The 17,939-nt window shown below is 52.8% G+C and overlaps 2 protein-coding genes across 4 annotated transcripts in view; both read left to right on the top strand.

Moving 5' to 3' along the window:
- LOC110390697 (GTPase IMAP family member 8-like) overlaps positions 1-17,939 on the top strand; it is a 685,191-nt gene that overhangs the window by 297,502 nt on the left and 369,750 nt on the right. The window lies entirely within an intron of this gene.
- Positions 9,668-17,939, top strand: part of MAP4 (microtubule associated protein 4) — a 96,731-nt gene continuing 88,459 nt past the window's right edge. For all 3 annotated transcript variants that reach the window (XM_021382132.1, XM_021382134.1, XM_021382133.1), the window contains exon 1: positions 9,668-9,721. The gene's annotated coding sequence lies outside the window, so the exon portion shown is untranslated. The remainder of the gene's footprint in view (positions 9,722-17,939) is intronic.

The raw sequence follows: 17,939 nt of genomic DNA on the forward strand, positions 1-17,939 counted from the left end.
GGAAGGAAGAGACATTGCCAAGGGTGCCCAATCATGCTTTCTTTAATTAAACCTTAAGGGAAGTGTAGCATCTGCTCTGTTTTGCCCCTTCCTCCCCCCTTTAAAAACCAGCCAGCCAAGCCCTATGGTTTCACCCTTGTCTGCATGGTGGTAGCACATGGGAAGCAGCCCGTGCTGTGGGCCAGGCTGGCTGTAGAGAGAAAGGGGTAAAATGGGCTTTGTGCTTCAGAAAGGCGATACGCCATCCTGTAGCGAACTGCTAAATGTTAATGATCTTAACTTATCTGCCTGCACTGTCGTGACCTCTCTCCCCTTCTTCCCTTTCACCAGGTGTGGCTATCGCTTTCTGCTTCCACCTTTCAGGGTGAATCTCCTCTTACTTGCTCTGATTTTTCGCCAGAAGCCTTAAACGTGGCTGCTGGGGTCAGAGGATGAGGAAGCCTGTTCTTGGAGGGGCCGACAGCAGCTGGGAGCCCCACGGAGCACACCGTCCCCACACTGCCAGGCTGTCTGCAGCAGGGGAGGTGACATTTGGGGCCCCTCCTGGAGCACCCAGCGGGACGTGGCCTCCTGCTGAGGCTCTCATGTCTGTAACCAGACGCCGTGGTGGCACTTTCAGAAGCTCTGGTGTCCTCGGGTGCTGCTGCTGTCGCTGCAGTGAATGCTGTCCTGTGCACAGAGAGCTTTCAAGCAGCCAGCATGCTGAAGGCTGCTGAAATGTGGTCACGTTCTGGCTGATGTTGCTTCTGATCAATTAAAACGCTTCATATAGTGCCCGTAATCATTTTGAGCGTCGTTAACTTAATGTGTTAGAGGATGCTCTCTAGTTTAGAAGCGCACGTTTTGATATTAGCAAAAGTATACAGTTGAATAGCACGGCTCCCAGAAAGGTTACACAGCTTGGGGAAACAAAGAACAACGTGGTGTACCAGGGCTGTCAGAACCACGTGTTTCACCTGCTACAGAAGGACAGCGAAGACCTGTAACTCCTCACTGTGCAACACGGGCTCTGGAATAGCAGGATTTGAAGCACTGGACTGCCAAGTGTTGTAGACTCCAGCTCTAACACTTCAGATTCTGTTCGTTGAAGGCTCTTTACATCTGCTTTACATTCAGGTAACCTCTCTGCGCCTGCCCTGGCTCGCAGTGAGCCTCGGTGCCCATCTGCCCATCTCTCTGCTGGCACGAGGCCGGTGACGTTGTCCTGGAGGCTGCAGCTCTTCCGTTAGCAGCAGGTTGCAGACAAGCAAGTCAAGAAGCTCAGGGACGTCTGGTGCTCGAGTAAAGGCGGTTGCGTGTCTGTGCATAGGGGTTTTGAAATCATTTTTTTTGCCCTCCTCCTTTTTTATCCACGTTGGTTTCGTCTCTTGAGAAGGCAAAGAGAAATCTGCTGGTGCTGCAGAGACGCTCGACCTGTTTGTGTAGCAGCACATCAAGATTTGTTTCTTTTCTTTGAGCTTATTCCTTTCCCTGTGAAAGGAGTAAAGCTTCTTTCTTACACTGAGGTCTGGGAGCACTAGAAAAAGCTGCGTTCCCTGCGTGTAATAAGGGCTGAGGGTGCATTTTCTGTCATCATTGACTAACTAGGCGCTGAGATTAATATGGAGAAGGTAAAAGCAAAATCAAGTTCTGTTCTGACTGTAATTTGTAACTCATGAATTTTGGCATGGGCTGAACTTAGAAATGCTCCTTTCCATCCACTATCTCTAATACAGGAGTAGTGAAAGGACAGCATCCCCTGTTAGAGAAACAGTGAGCGCTTGGCTTGCCCTTGGGATGCTTTGCTCGCTGGTGAGTAGCGAGGGGCAGGTGTTTCTCGCTCTGCTCAGCTTGGGCTCCAGTTTCTGTAGGGAAAAGCAAGGTGCTGGAAACCAACCCATGAAAACCATGTGTGAGGGGAGCGGGTACCAGATGAAGGAACGTCCTGCAGAGTAGCACCTGTGTGTGGGAGCAAATGCCAGGGGGAGAGAGAAGGGAGGCCAAAAGGCAAGTAGAAAAGCACGTTGATTTCTAGCACTCAGTGTTGTGTGTGTACTTTGTTTTATTCCCCCCCCCCCCCTTCTCCCTGCTTCCTCCTCCCATTCCTTGCTGCGTTTTTGCCCCTTGAGAAAGCAGCAATCTCCCTTGATGATCATTCTGTGAAAGGGACACGCACTTCTGCTCCTGGAAAGGCTGCTGCCTCTTCTATCTAATTGAGGTTGGGATGAGGAATGGAATATCGTGCCAGGACAGAAGCTGCGTGCTGTGTTTTGGTATGGAGATGTGTGACCTCAGTTGAGGACTGTTCTCAGAATTGTTGACGTGAAGAGCAGCGAGTTCTTAAAATATTCTTCTGTGGAGAAGGAGATGCTGAACTTGCTATTAGTAGGTTTGTCTTATTCTCTCTCCCCTTCTGAAGGGATGGCCCTGGCGTGGCTGTGACTGATTTTCACGAGGACGTGGCTCGTGTCTCGTTCCGTCCCTTGGAGGTGGAGTATTTCTGCTATCACAGAGTCATTAAGGTTGGCAAAGAGCTGATGTAGCCCAGCAGCCCACCTGCCTGCAGTGCTGCCTGCCTCCATGTCCTGCAGTGCCACGGCCCCATGGCTGTGGGACACCCCGGGACAGCAGCCCCTCCACTTACTGGGCAGCCCATGTGTGGGATCACGGACGTTACTGAGGCTGTCAAACCTGCCCTGCTGATTTGCACAGCCCCTGGTGGTGCTTGTTTGTTTAGAGCACAGCTGGGTCTGGGGGTTTGGTCTCCATAAGTGACCTTTTGTATCTAGGTACTTGCAGAGCTTTTGACCCAGGGAGCTGGTCAGGCTTCCCCAGTGCGTGCTCTCCTCGCTTTGGGTGCTTGCTGGCTGCTGGGTTTTGCTGGGTGTTTTGTTTTTCCTCCAAGCCGTTCCACATCAAGTCTGCTGTCATAAAGCAGTTCCTAAACTGAAAACCCAAGAGCTGAACGAATCGCAGATCTGTTGTGAAGGTTTCTGCAGGGCCACATGTGCGAGAAGCACAGACAAATACCAGTGCCACATCTGAGCAAAGTCCCCATCCAGGGGCACCAAGCACACTTCACCATGCAGAGTGCCTGCTTCTGTGTGGGCCCTTTGCCACGTACAACACTGCAGTGCTTTCCGAGGTGGCCTTCGGTGAAGGAGACCCGGGGTGCATCGAGCGTGCATCCTTGCTGCTCTCATCCAGCAGCGGAATGTCGGAGGTGCTCCGCGTCTCTGCGGTAGCTTGGCTCTCAGGCTGCTGTGTCGGTAACTTGTTTGCACTGAGCTGCTCTGCGAGCTCCCAGGAAATGGGAGACGTGAGCTTTCCTCTGTGCCTGTTATCTGACACGGCAGGCAGCGTTCTTTAATCTGCTTAATTTTGTCAAATCGCTGTCGGCATCCGCAGCTTTCTGCGGAACGGATTTCCTTTCCTCGGGTCAAGGAAAGGCGGTGTTTCAGCGTCCAGGTGAGATTACGGAGTTCTCCATTCGGGGTGTGTCAGCAGCTGGGTGTATTCCACATATGCTGAAGTTACATTTTTTTGATGTGTGCAGATAGCATCGGCTCTTTGATCTGCACGGTGAGTTTGTCATCCGTGGACACGGCGAGGAAACCGACCCCGGTGGCTCCGGATCCATCGCAGGACTCACGGGATCGGGGTGTGGGAAAAGAGCAGTGCTGCTAAAAATGAGTGCTGCTGTGAAGGGAGGGGATGAGAAGGGTGCTGCTTGGGTTACGTGTTGGGCAGCATGCCTCTGGTGCTTCCTCAGGTGTTTAGAGCCATGGGTGTCCAACCTTGTGGCTTGCCTGGGCCGCAGCTCCGTGCTGATTAGATTCAGGGGATGTGGCAGCAGCAGGGAGAACTGCTGGGCTCTGGGTGCCTGTAGTGCTGCATCGTGCGTGGCTGGGTGGGGCGTTTGCTGTCGGGTGAATTGTTCCAAAAAATAAAACTTTCAGAAGAGCATTAAATTTACATGCGGAAGACAGCTTTATGCATCGGTGTTCGCGGAAGGAAGTGCTCTTCTTAATGGCTCTTCTTCAATTTACATGCTCTGATTGCATGCTGAAGCTGCTTTTAACCTTCTAGCCCGTGGAGGCTGCGGGTGCCGCTGGGAACGCAGCCGTGCTCACTAATGGTAGTGAACTGGTCCTGCCAGCAGAATTCCTCAGCTCTGAAGAGGGAGACTTTGGTTTTGCTGAAATCGCCTTCTGTTTTTATTGAGCTTCTAGCAGAAAGAGGTTGGCTTTGTTTCTTACCGAGGGCATTAACATGAAGATCTCCTGCTGGTGAGGCAGGAGGCACACATGAGACAAAGAGGTGATCCAAGACAGCCAGCACGGCTTCACCAAGGGCAGATCTTGCCTGACCAATCTGGTGGCCTTCTATGATGGAGTGACGGCATCGGTGGACGGGAGAAGGGCGATGGATGTCATCTACCTGGACTTCTCCAAAGCCTTTGACAGGGTCCCTCACCACATCCTTCTCTCTAAATTGGAGAGGTATGGATTTGAAGGATGGACTGTTAGATGGATTAGGAACTGGTTGGCTGGTCGCAGCCAAAGGGTTGTGATCAATGGTTCTGTGTCTGGGTGGAGGCCGGTCACAAGTGGTGTCCCTGAAGGCTCAGCCTTCGGACTGGTGCTCTTCAACATCTTTATCAGTGACATAGACGATGGCATTGAGTGCACCCTCAGCAAGTTTGCAGATGACACCAAGCTGAGCAGTGCAGTCGATCCATTGGAGGGAAGGGAAGCCATCCAGAGGGACCTGGACAGGATGGAGAAGTGGGCCCACGTGAGTCTAATGAGGTTCAACAAGGCCAAGTACAAGGTGCTGCACTTGGGCCGGGGCAGTTCCAGGAATTGATACGGACTGGGGGAGGAACTCCTCGAGAGCAGCCCTGTGGAGAGGGACTTGGGGGTCCTGGTGGACGAGAAGCTGGACATGAGGCAGCAGTGTGCGCTGGCAGCCCGGAGGGCCAACTGTGTTCTGGGCTGCACTAAAAGAGGAGTGGGCAGCAGGGACAGGGAGGTGGTGGTCCCCCTCTACTGGGCTCTTGTGAGGCCCCATCTGGAGTACTGTGTCCAGGCCTGGGGCCCCAGCACAAGAAAGATGCAGAGCTCTTGGAATGGGTCCAGAGGAGACCACCAAGATTATCAGAGGATGGAGCACCTCTCCTGTGAGGAAAGGTTGAGGGAACTGGGCTTGTTTAGCTTGGGGAAGAGAAGGCTCCGGGGAGACCTCACTGTGGCCTTCCAGTACTTGAAGGGAGCATATAAACAGGAGGGGGAATGACTGTTCACAAGGGTGGATAGCAATAGGACAAGTAGGAATGGTGTTAAACTGAGACAGGAGAGATGTAGGTTAGATATTAGGAGGAAGTTTTTCACTCCGAGGGTGGTGACGCACTGGAACAGGTTGCCCAAGGAGGTTGTGGATGCCCCGTCCCTGGAGGCATTCAAGGCCAGGCTGGACGTGGCTCTGGGCAGCCTGGTCTGGTGGTTGGCGACCCTGCACTCAGCAGGGGGGTTGAAACTCGATGATCTTTAGGTCCTTTTCATCTCAGGCCATCTATGATTCCGTGCAGTTGTTCAGCTGAGCTCTCTGGGGAGCTCCTGTCCTCCTGCCATGCCCGCTGCCCGTCCCATGACGCACAGCAGCTGTGCTGGGCTCTGCCTGCTCCTCCACCGCTGCTCGGGAGGTCGCGACTCGCTGCTCCAAGCTCCTGCAGTCACTGCACGTTGTCCCCTTGGTCACACTGCTCTGACACACGAAAATCCACAGCCCTGTGAAGGAAGCGACGTGCAGCTGCTGAGTGAGTGTCTGAGCGCATGAACCTCAGCGTGTGACTTTGTCAGCCTCGATTCCTGCAGAAGACTGTTTGTTAAAGCCTGTCCCCCCGGATAAGGAATAAATGCAGACATTGCCAAAGAGTGTCTGCTTGCTCTGCGGCTGAAGATCCTTGTTTTTCCACGTGCTGTCTCCGCTGGGGAAGTGCAGTCTCTTTTTACAAGGAGTAATGCGGTGTGACTTCAATGGGAGAAGTCTGACTTCTTGTTCACAAATGGTTCCACGGAGGACGGTCCTCTTTTGGAGTTTGGTGGAGCACTTCTAACCGACTTGCATCTGAATCCTTCCTGTCGTTCTTGGCAGGTGCTCTGCTCTGACACCTGGTCTCCAGTGTAACGCTTTGGAGTCAGCTCACGCAGGCAGGGGAGCAGGAATTTGATGCTGGACAAGAGAATTCATTGACTCTGTGGCAGCGGTTCCCATGGAGAAAGCAAGTCTGCCAAGGAGCAGACTGACCATGGGGAAACACCCATGGGTGCTGGCTGCGGGGTGGCACAGGCAGCCTGCCTCGTCCAGGCACTGTGAGGGGGAGAGGGGATGTGCATCGTGTTTTGCCGCTGCTTTGCATGGTAATGTCACAAGCAAATGTAAGAAATGAGCTGTTAGCAAAAGCGTGAAATGGCTTCGTACTTCATTGGAAAGCGCTGTCTGAAGAGTGGGAGGGGGATTTCCTCGTGGCAAGCTGCAGTGAGGTTCCTACCGGTGTTTTTCCTCTAGGACAGGACTGGGATGGAAGTCTGGGATGTCTCTAAGTGTGCTGCCCGCCGTGGCACCTGCAGAGCTTACGGGGCCGTGTTTAACCCCGGCTGCTGGGGGTGTGACACTGCTGGGTGTGCAGCCCTCTGGCTGTGACGTGCCACCCCTCCTGGCTCTTCCTATGGAGCGCTCCCCACGCAGTGGGTGCACCGGAGATGGGAGCTGTTTGCAGGAGGCTGTCAGTCTAGAGAGCTGGAAATACAGCGTGAGAGGTGAGCGGTGTCAGGAAACCCAGTGCTCGGTGGCTTTCTCATCTCAGGAAATGGAATCTTCCGGAAATGGAGTGTGGCTTATCTAGAGAAATGAGGGAACCTGTAGGGGCATCTGATAGGAAGAATGGCACGTTTTTTGTCCTAAGCTTAATTGCACTGAAGTACATTCCGTTTCGGTGGATACGTGGCGATCCTGAACGTAACTGGGGGTTTCTTCTGTCTCCCTTTGACAGCACAGCAGCATACATTCAGATTGAGGCAAACGCTGTTTGTACGTAAACCACAAAATCATTGGGACGGGAGACGGCGTGAGCGTGAGTTTTGGGAGGTGCACGTAGGGAATGGTGGCTGTAGGGAATGGTGGCTGTAGGGAATGGTGGCTGTAGGGAATGGTGGCTGTAGGGACTGGTGGCTGTAGGGACTGTGTCCCCGGGTGCCACATCCCCACTGTTCTGAACACTGGTGACCCTGCTCCCTGGGCAGTCTGTGCCATTGCTCGTGGTGGGATGGAGGCAGCCCTGCTGCTGGGAGAGCTGCTGTGCAGGACCTGGATGGAGCTGGAAGCCTTTGAGATGCTCGGTAATAAAAGCACCTGGAGCTTGGGAGCCAGAAGGGCTGAAGAACCAGCACTACTGGTGCAGGATGTGAAACTGTCTATTATAGGGGTAGCGTGATGGGACAGCATGCAAACCGGGCACTACCTGTTTTCTGATAGCATAGGCGAGATAAAAATGAGGAGTGGGTGTGCTGTGGGATGTAAATGACATACAGCCTGCTCCTCCTGCGTTGTGCTGCTTTCTGATGTCACTTACATAAAAGTTATAGTGGGGTGGGAATAATGCTGCAAACTTGGAATGGAGGTTGCAATGTATGGACAGCTGTCTCAAGTGTTAGGAAGTCCCCACTGACGTTTCTCTAAATGGTGAAGTAGCTCTGACTGACAATGGGACGCACAGTTGAACACTTGCTGTCTGTGTGGTAGCTTCCCCCCACTTACAGCACGTTGCCTTCTGCCCCTGGACATCCCTCAGCTTGGGGTTGGGGAGATGAAGCATTTCTGCTTGCCAGTCAGCAGCGCCCCATGCATAAAGATTGCTTTGTTCCTTACAGCTTTGGATAGTTCCGAGGACCTTGGTAGCTGTGAGCCCTCTTCTTGGCGGTTTGTAGAAGCTGCAGGTTTGCTGGAGGAAGATGTGGCCTTGGCCAGAGCAGGCTGCAGCAGCTCTTGCTTCCATGGTGTCAGGCACAGCTGTGTCTGGCACTAAAACTCGGGGATCTCAGGGGTCTCTTCCAGCCTTAGTGACTCTGATGTCTTTAACGTTCTGCCACAAAAGGTGTCTGGTTAACTGCTTTTCCCTTAATGTAGATGTTCTCAGCACACAGAGGGGGTCCCTGGGGCGCTGAGGCTGCGGGTGATGGTGTGGGAAAGGACCGTGTGGGTTTGCTGTGTGTTTGCAGAGCTCCTGTCTGACAGGGGAGGAACATTCATGTTCCTGCACAGGCAGGAGCTCATCCATCGTATGTGTCTCTGAATCATAGTGACGTATTTCCCCTCTCCTCGATGAGCTGAGCAGCTCTCCCAGCCCTTTGGAAGGGAGCAGGGCTCTCAGGTTTTCCTCTCTGCGTTGCCCTTCCTGTAGTTCAGCCTGCAGTGGGGCTGTTCTCACGGGGCTGTTTGCCACGGAACATGAAGCGTGTATCACTTGGGAGAGGAACAGGCACAGGTAAATCTGCCTAACTTAGCATTCATAAGCAGATCCAGAGATGCTGCTTCCTTGAGGCTGACTTGAGTCTTGCTGTGGCGAGGAGCAAGCTGTGTGTCTCTCCCTTCACACTGAAATACTGAACTGGCTCTTCTTTTGCAGCTTGATTTGTATTCTTTTCTACGGAGCTTCGTGTGGAGACGTATGGATGTTCTGATGTGTATTTTTTGTATAGGCTCACTTGCTTTGCAACAGAGGAGCACAAAGCACGGTGTATCTCGTAGGAAAGTCTTGGGAGGCAGCACATGGGAGGTGAGGAGCTGGAGCTCCACCAGGGAGCTGGCTTCATGGGAGCTGCAGGGCGTGCACAGAACACAGGCTGCATCCAACCTGCCAAATACAACAACTGATGGATTGATTGACTTGGATCTGGATCCCCTTAAAACATGAATCCAAGTATCATGAATGTAACGAATACGGCGTATGGCTTTTTATTGAAGGACTGCGTCTAGCAATGCTTATAGATCCCACGTGTGACCGTATTAATAATATTGGAGGGTTCCACTCTGAAGCTTGGATGTACAGAAAGCAGAAGAGAGGGGTAGAACTTGGACTGAGTGAAAACAGCTCCGTGTCTGTGCCTCGTCTCGCCCTAGGACGTGGCAGTTCTGCCATACAAAAGCCTTTCCAGCTCCGTGCAGGAACAACTGAGGCCTGGGGCTGCAGGTGCTGGTGCCTCTGCCCTTGTATTCATCTCCCAGCAGGCAGCTATCAGCTGCACGCTGAACCTGGCCACTGGTGCAGCGCCTTCGAGAGCACTCGGGCCATTGTAGAAGCACCTGCAGTGCTGCTCGGTGCAGGGATGTCCTAATTGGCCACTTGAGGTTGAATGGCGCGTTTGGAAAAAGCAATTCAAGTCCTCATTAGAGAGAAGTTGCTCCCGGTTTTTATTGTGCAGAGTGTTGGTGTGAAGTAGCTGGACAGTTCTCCTGTTGAAAAGGAGACGTCAGAGAGAGCCTTCCGTGGGACTGCAGCAAGGCTCCTCACGTTTGAGTTCATTTTGAGTAACACAGGGCATGTTTTAGACGCTCCTAATAAGCTGACGCACAAATACTTGCTAATTGTTTGGCTCCCTCCTAATTATGCGTGTATTGTGTTTTGCAGATAGGCATTTTCTGAAGATTGGAGGACCTGCTGAAGGGAACACCTGCTTTTGAGGTATGACCTGCTTTTGTTTTAATGAACCAGCGTTAAATCTGTGATTAGAAGCGAGGATTTGATGCAGCTGCGGGTACACCCTGGGGTCTCATCTCTTCTGGGCCGTGCATCTGCCATCCAGAGCTCTGGGATCTCGCAGTCTCCTGAGGAAGCTTGGCATCGCAGCGCGGCAGAGCAGGGGCCTGGCTGTGGCAGCTGGAGTTACACAGGCCCTGGGGCATCTCCTGTCTTTGAAAGGTGCTGTTGAAGGTTCTTTAGCTTCTGCAGAACACGTGTCTGACACACATTTAACTTTGGTTTCTGTTCAATCTAGCACGAGATCTGCAGTTGGACATTCGAGGGACAGGTGTTCACATAACGTGTTTTAGTGAAGGAATTGCAAACTCTCAATCTTTTGTGGCCCGAGGGACCCAGGTGCATGCTGCACTGCAGTTTGAGTAGTGTGGCTGATTGCTGTCAAATGCTGTTTCTCCAAGCACTGGCAGTGGGGTCAGCCTTTTCCACACTAATTAATACTTTTTCTCGTCTTCGCCTTAAATTTTAAAGTAGTCCAAAACGACGAAACAGAAGCACAGACCTGTACAGAAGTGACCAGTCTGCCAGTATAGCTCAATGATACTTGGCTCTAAAGAGCATGGAGGAGTCAAAGTGCAGCTCAATTACCACTGTAACATCAGCAACAATTTACTGTGACTTACTAAAACTGTCTTGAAGTGACAGTGGCCTTTCATATCATCTCCTGAGATTTCTGTTGCGTGCATAGGATAAAACAGTTCCTGGAATATCTTTCTTTATTATTTTCCTCCGAAACTGATGGGTACAGAGGTGTGAAGTCCCATCTCTTCGGTCAGGCTAGTGCTCCTGTGTACCCATTCATGAGATGACTGAAACCAGGCTCAGCAGCAGCACCAGTTGTTTGTGCCGCGTATCGTGGCTGCCTGCCAGACTGTCTGAAGTCATCCCCTAAAAGCTGTTTGAAAAGAAGCCAAAGGAGCTGGCTTATCTCGCTCTGGGTGGGATGGAGGGGGTGGGAGGGAGGTGCCCAGGTGCTGTGCGTGCTTTTCCTTATGGCCTCAATAGGGCCGAGGAGGTCACGGGAGGTGGAGTGTCACCTTCTCCCACGGGGAGTTAGTGTGCTAAGAGTGGAACCCAGCTGACTGCGGAGTGGGGGAGCGCTGTGCTGTCCTCCCTGCGCGCTCCTCTTCTGCACTTCTCCTTTCTGCTTCACCTGGCTTTGGCCGCTGTGGTTTTTACATCTGCCGGGCTCCTTGGATCTCCTAACTTCAGTTTACTCTGTTGTGTTAACCTCCAGTTTGGTTAAGGCGGTGAGTTTGTTTTCCTTTTCCTCCTTTCTTTTTCAGTTGCACAAAAACGACAGTTACAATACAAGCTGACTTCTAGAGTCCCAGGAGTGCTCCTGGTTGCCCCTTGTGACCCGTGTTGTTCTGTGGTTTCAGGACACGGAACCCAAACAGGTGTTTCCCACAGACTGTATTCAGCAGCTGAAAATGCTTCCTGGAGTAACTTATCCAGGAGCACCTCGTCCAGCCTTGCTGACTGCCTGAATGAATCAAGGCAGCTTCCTCCCCAGCATCCTCTGCAGGAGCCTGGGGGCAGGCAGGAAGCAGGAGGTGCAGGGGCAGGTTGGCTGCTGGCTGCTACTCAGGGGATGGCCTGGGTGAGGAACATCCAGGCTTCTTTGCAAAACAAAGCCAAGAATCTGCTCACCTCAGAAAGAAACTGGTTCTTCCTTCTTATTTGACCAACTGTTTTGACCAAGTATGGTTTCACCTTGGTCATCTTCCCTGCTCTCTTAAACCACAAGTGCTGACTACAGCTCTTGTAGCACTCAGTTTCGTTTGGTTATTGTATTGTAGCATGCTTAGGTGGAGAAAGTACTCCTGAAAACATTTCCTGCTGGATTAACTTACGTTTTTTTTTTGTGTAACTGCTTGAGCTGGAAGGAAACAGGCACAAAACCACATCTTTAGGATCAGTTTCATTGGTGAAGAGCGAAGTAGGTGGGGACTGCTGCTGCCATAATTGTAGTAGGAGTAAGTAGCTGCTGCTTGCTGTGCGACTCCCTGCTCCCATCCTGCACAGAGCTCTGCCCACAGAGAAGTCTGCCCGGGTAAGAACTTCCTCTGCCCTTCTGCAGATCAGGTGGGACTGCTCGTCCTGCAGGGGGGTTTGGCAGGTTGCTACTGGAGGGGCTGGAGCCCTGTCTGTCCCCTCTCCCAAAAGGACTGCGGAATTATGCAGTTCCTATTCGAACTGGAGAGTGCTGGGAACAGGCTTGAGATTGTGGCATAGCTCTGGGAGTAGGAGAGAAGCCCTGGGAAGAAGGCAGTGGCGTGACGTCACCTACAGCATATGGTTTCACTTCTGAGAAGAGATGCGGGCAGAACCCTGTATTTTAATCTATTAAGACAAAAAAAAGCGGGGTGAGGGGGTTGCTCACACCATGCTGAGCAATGATCTGTTTGGTTCCCTTGTCCTTCTCTTTTTGGATGGAAGCTGCCCCTGTCAGAGCGTGTGGTGCTGTGGGTGTTGGCCGTTGCAGCTGAAGCTGCTGTGTGGAAGTGAATCGTTCTGAGGCAGCCCATGGCCCGTACCTGGTAACGCTGCGGGGAGACCTGGAGGTTTTTATTCATCTCTTTCCCAAAAACTCTGCTTTTGCTCCCTAACCGGTGCCTTGTTTTTCTGCCATAACTGGATGTATTTGCTGTCAAGAGCACGGAAATGTAAATACAATAATGGTCGAACTGCAGTAGCAACTCCCTTCCTTCTCGAGTGGCTTCCTGCATGTGCTCTGGGAGCTGGAAGCTAGTCATCTGCATTCAGGAGTTTCAGAAGTGGGTGTTCTACTCCTGTTACCACTCTGTCGGGCTTCAGAAACCAAAGGATACGAGCGAAAAGAAATAGAGGCTCTCATGTAAGTGCCTCCAGTCCGAGAAGCAAGTGAAGGCCTCGTGCTGGAGCTCCTGTGGGTGCTTTCCTGTGCCTGAGGCCGGTGCAAGCGCTGCTAACAGGGCGGCTTCGTACATACAATCATTTGGGTTGGAAAAGAGCCCTGAGATCATCTCGCCCACCCATCAACCCATTGGCCTTCTCCACAGTCCTTGAACCTTTAACCAGGCAAGCACAGCCACTGTTAGAGCTGAACCTAGTCTGGGATCATCTGCTCGTGATGTTTGAGCAAGTGTCGTAAGAGAATAACTAATACACGGGAGCAATGAGTGTATTCTTTCCAGACTTAAGCTTGCACATATTCTGTATTTTAGAGAGCTGTTTCATAAATGCGAATCTACTTGTTCTAGCAACTTAGTTCCCTAGTACCTAATGCCGGTTGCTTATCTGGGCAGGGATTTCGTTATTAAAACACCACCAAGGTAATGCTGAGACTCAACGAGTCAGGGGGCTGGGCTGTCTGGAGAGCACGAAGACTTGAGTTGAACTGACCTCAAGCCATGAGCTGTCACGTGCTGCTTTTTTTAACAAGAGTCTGAGCAGCCCAACTTTCTGGACCGGGTTATTTATCTGCAGTTCTTTCTTGCATAACCTGCTACTTTCAATGGCTGTTCAATACGTCTGCGCTGTCCTAATGCCGCTGCCGTCGCGGAGCGGAGCGCTTCTGTGATGCTCTCGTGGCATGTGGCCAATGCATGACTGAACTGAGCTAAATAAAAATCCCTGGGATCTTCTCTAAGAATAATCGTCACGTGAGGGCAAGAGCACTGCTCTGCTCTGAGGGAATTAAGATGGCGGCAGGGTGGCCCTGCTCCGGGGGCTGCGCTGCGCTCTGGGGAGGCAGCAGGGCCTGGTTGGTAACCTTCAGCTTTTCCTCCCTGTTCAGCTTGTGATGACGTAGCGCTTTCAGAATGTTCTGTTTTATAATTCAAGAGTCTGCTAAGTGCCCTTATGAAAGGAGACGGGAGCGTGCTTGCTTGATCTTGAGTCTAGCGGTGTTTGATGCTGAGCCTTGGCCTACATCTTGCAGGGCTGATAGCGTGGGCAGTGAGGGCGGTGGAGCGCTGGCACGGGTTGTGCAGGTGCCCCATCCCTGCAGACACCCACGGTCAGGGAACGGGGCTCTGAGCACCTGGTGGAGCTGTGGGTGTCCCCATGTATAGGACGAGAGGTGACGGCCTCGTGTTGTGCCAGGGGATGTTCAGGTTGGAGATTGGAGTGATTTAATCTCTGACAGAGCGGTTGGGCTCTGGTACAGCTGCCCATGGAGTGTGGGGTCACCGCCCTGGGGGTGTTCCAGAGCTGTGGGGATGTGGCACTGGGGGACATGGGCACGGCGGGGTGGGTGGAGGTCTCAGAGGTCTCCTCCGCCCTGAATGGTTCTGTGTGCATTGCAGGGGAGCTGGACCAGAGGGCCTTAAAGGTCCCTTCCAACTCAAACAGTTCTCTGGTTCTGCGTGCTGTTGGGTGACTTTCTGAGCACTCCTCTACCTGTATTTCCTTTTTCCCCCCTGTGGCCTGGGAGGTGCAGAGCCTGCTGTGGGTGCTGGGTGACGTGGGCTCGTTTGGCCCACGCCGTCACGGCGCTGAGCTGAGCGTTACCCCAAGGAGGTGCCTGTGCCCTGTGGCACTGCTGTGGGTTCAGCAGTGGCTCTGAGAAATGCTCGCGTTCGCTCCTCTGGGAGCTTCATGGCAGCTCACCGGGCCTTCCCCGGCTGTGCCTACGATTCTGGAATGAAATTGACCACTGCTTTGAAGCTCTGGGTTAGCAAAGAGGAGTGCCCCTTTCTCTTGGATCGTGCACAGGCAGTGTTTACTTCCCAGGCTTCTAGCAAATCCTTTCGTGAGCTGGTGTGGCCAAAGACTTTGGTTCCTCGTGTACAGGTGCCTGAGAGCATTCAGCGCTTCTAAAGCAGGGTGCTTCCACCTTGTCTGGGGAGCGCTGCTGATTTTGTCTTTCCCACTTACGCGTAGGCATAAATATCCTTACCTAAAAGCAACTCCTAATAACATGGGATCCATTTAATCTCCGTCGCATCTGTAGCGGCCGGGGCCTGGTGCTCAGCAGGCATGCTGTGGCAGCGCATCACTGAAGGCCCCAGAGCTGTTCTGAATGGGGTAGGAAGCGGTGGGCTCGCAGCTGGGGATCCCCGGGGTGCACTCTGCTCCCACCCTGGCTGTGCCTAAAGACTCCACATCTTCATGGATCCCTGGGTGCCTGCACGGCCCCTGGTGGCAGAGCTTTGGGCTGGCTGGTGCTCCGGAGCCTTGGCTGGGCACTGCTGCAGCGTCCGCTCCTCATTTTCAGCATCTCGCCCTGTGATGCTTTGTTGCAGCTTTGCAATGGCAAAACCCCCGCTCTTTCAATGAGTTCAGAAGTCGGCTCTGCTTCCAGATTGCTTTTGGGGCACGGCTCTCAGATCTCAAAAGCCCGAGGGCAGGGCACGGTACTCCAAGGCAACCGGTGAGTCCGTGAGCAACCGCTGAGGTTTTGCAGAGCTCACGAGAGCTGAGACGTGTTTCTTAGCATAGCTGGGCGGTTTGCTTCTGCGTCCTGATGTTTTCTGAGCCCCCTGGCAGCAAAATCATTGGCTCGAAAAAGCATCAATAGATTGATTTCATCAAAACGTCGTGCTGGTGGTGAGTTGTCATTGACGAAAGGAGTTTGGCAGTCAGCTCTTCGTTCTGAAGCTACTAGTTCTATGCCTTGATCTACAGGTTCTTATGCTGTATAATTACGTTGTCAAGAGAGGCGCTTATTTAATTAAAAGTGAAGCAACTGCTCTAATGGAGTCCCTAATGTAACTGGAATTATTCTGTGTAGGTGAAGGAGTAAAGCTTGTATGTAAACTGAGTTCCTGGGAGCAGCTGGTTGTGACTTGGTGCGGGTGGGGGCCTGGGTGTGGGCACTGCAGCCACAGTGAACCTGGAGCGGGTCTGTGGAAGGGCACTGCTGTCACTGCCTGACCTGTGAGCCCGCTCACATTCGGGGTTGTAGTTCAGCGGTCTCACTGCACCGTTTTCCACACAAGCAGCCACGGGAGAGGAGAAATGGTGTTAAAATGAGAGTGTGAGCACGAGGCCTGTTATCTGGGGGGCAGCACACGTCAGACACGGAGCAGGAGGAATCTGGAGGAGCAGCCGTGGGGACTGAGTGCTGGAGATGAGCTTCGCGGTGCAACTCGTGTGTGCTGGCTTCCAGGCGGCGGCAGCGACTCGGTGCTGGGGGAGGAGGAGGCTCAAAGCACCCAGCACAAGCAGGACTCGCTGATCTAAGAGATGAGCAATGAGCCTGCCTCCTCCTGCTCCCAGCAGAAGGGGCTGTGCAGGGAAGGCCCGAAAGCCATTATTTTCTGCCGCTCGCTTTCAGCGAGATGGAAGCTGCTTTCCTTTCTGATGCATGTGCTATTAAAGGAAAGCAGCTGACGGCAACAGCTGCTCGCCTCGCCTGTTTGGTTTGTGGCTTAGCAGGCAATATGCAAGGCAGAAAGAGAGCGCTTTGGGAACAGCCAGAGCTCTCCTCCCCTGGCCCCCCCCCCGGGAAGACCACCCCTGACGAGACGGAGCGGGTAGACCTGGCGGGCGGTTATTTATTCCTCCCCCCCCCCCCCCCCGTCTCTTTGCTCTCTCCCTGCCAAGGGAAGGCAGGATGGTTCCTGCCGTGATTAATGGGGCTCTCCTTGTTTGGTGCGGCCGCGAGAATCCCGTCCTGTGCGGGACGGCTCGGAAGCAGCGTGCAGCTCTGGCTCCGGGTGGCTTCTTTCTGAAGAGTTAAGGAACAGGGCACTGGAGAGCTGAAGCTCGGCCTGTGCGGAGGTGGGCAGACGCCTCGGTTTCCCTTGGCTGAGTATTTATGGCTTTGCAGATAACATACCAGCCTTTTTTGGTCTCTGATTTCAGTGCTCCTAGGTCGCCGCTCCGCGAGACGCTTCAAAGTCCCTCGCAGTTATTATCTATGAACTCATCTTCCATGTGGCTTTTTTGAAGGCCAGCCAAGGCCATTAATCCCCCACCTTTTAGAGTCCGTAATCCCTGCCGGGGCTTAGGGGAAAGTTATTCTTGTACTGCCAGCGACGCTGCTCTGGGAGAGCAAGTATCCTGCTGTAACTTAAGGCAAGTTTATTAATGGGACTTTTTTATCGGCTTGGAAGCCGTACAACTCACAATGTAGCAATCTGACTTGGACAGCCTTACCCCGTCTTGCTGAGCGGTTAATAGGGAAATTGCCCAAAGGAAGGAAATCAGGAGGCTGGTATTCTCTTATCTCGGCCTGCTGAGGTGTAATTACTAGCAGCAGAACGCTCTTTGAAGGCACAAGTCCGTGCAATGTATTTCTGAGGAATGGGTGCAGGTGAAGCCAGGGTTGGAAGGGGTCCGTGGTGGTGGTGGTGTTGTATCACTCTTCCTTTTCTTGGCCTGCTGCTCTGACAGGCTCCTGGCTCTGGTTTCCATCTGGTTGGAGCCAGTTGGATGCACAGTCATCCTCATACGTGTGCCGCCCTTCCTGCTGTCCTTGTTCAACGACTCCCCTTGGTTCCAGCAGCTTCTCCAACCCTCAGGATGAGCATGGGTGGAGCTCCTTTGGTCTGCTGGCCTTCCAGGGGTCACCTGTGACCCGGGCAGGAGGCGAGTCTGAGCAGCCCGACCCTGCCTGCTGGGCTAGCAGTGGTCAGCCCAGGAATGGTGCTGCCTCTCCACTGCTACATATCATTGGGGAGATTCCAAATTCACTGCAGAACTTTAGACCCACACAGAGCAATTTAAGCCTAATTCCCAGGGATGTGGTAGAGTTAATCTCTTAAGTGCCTGGAGTTTTCTTTCTTCCTGAGTTCTGTGACCAGAATTAGGATTTTTTTTAAAGCCAGGTAGCTAAAGTTGCTGTCCTAGCTTTGCTCAGCTGCTGAGTGTCTGATGAAGAGCATCGTGGGCTTCGTGCCAGTCATTCATCTGGCCACGTGCCAGCCGAGCATCTTTCTGGACGCACTGTGTGTGGTTCCTTCCTTGCACAGATGAGAGGTTCTGAAAAAAGTATCTCTTCACCCTGAGCAGGGAGAACACGAATGAAGGCCCAGAGGGGGGGTGTAACAGAGGGAAAACTGCAACTGAGGGTCACTACAACTGTCCGTGCCCAATGGGCTTCCTGCTGAGATCTGTGGAAGAAGCAGAAGCTGATCTGGGCTGCGTAAGTGTTGTGTTCAGAGAAATTCTCCTTCTGAATATGATTGCCCTCCAGTCCCAGGATGTTATC

This window comes from Numida meleagris, unplaced genomic scaffold (genome assembly GCF_002078875.1).
Source record: "Numida meleagris isolate 19003 breed g44 Domestic line unplaced genomic scaffold, NumMel1.0 unplaced_Scaffold180, whole genome shotgun sequence".
Taxonomy (NCBI): Eukaryota; Metazoa; Chordata; class Aves; order Galliformes; family Numididae; genus Numida; species Numida meleagris.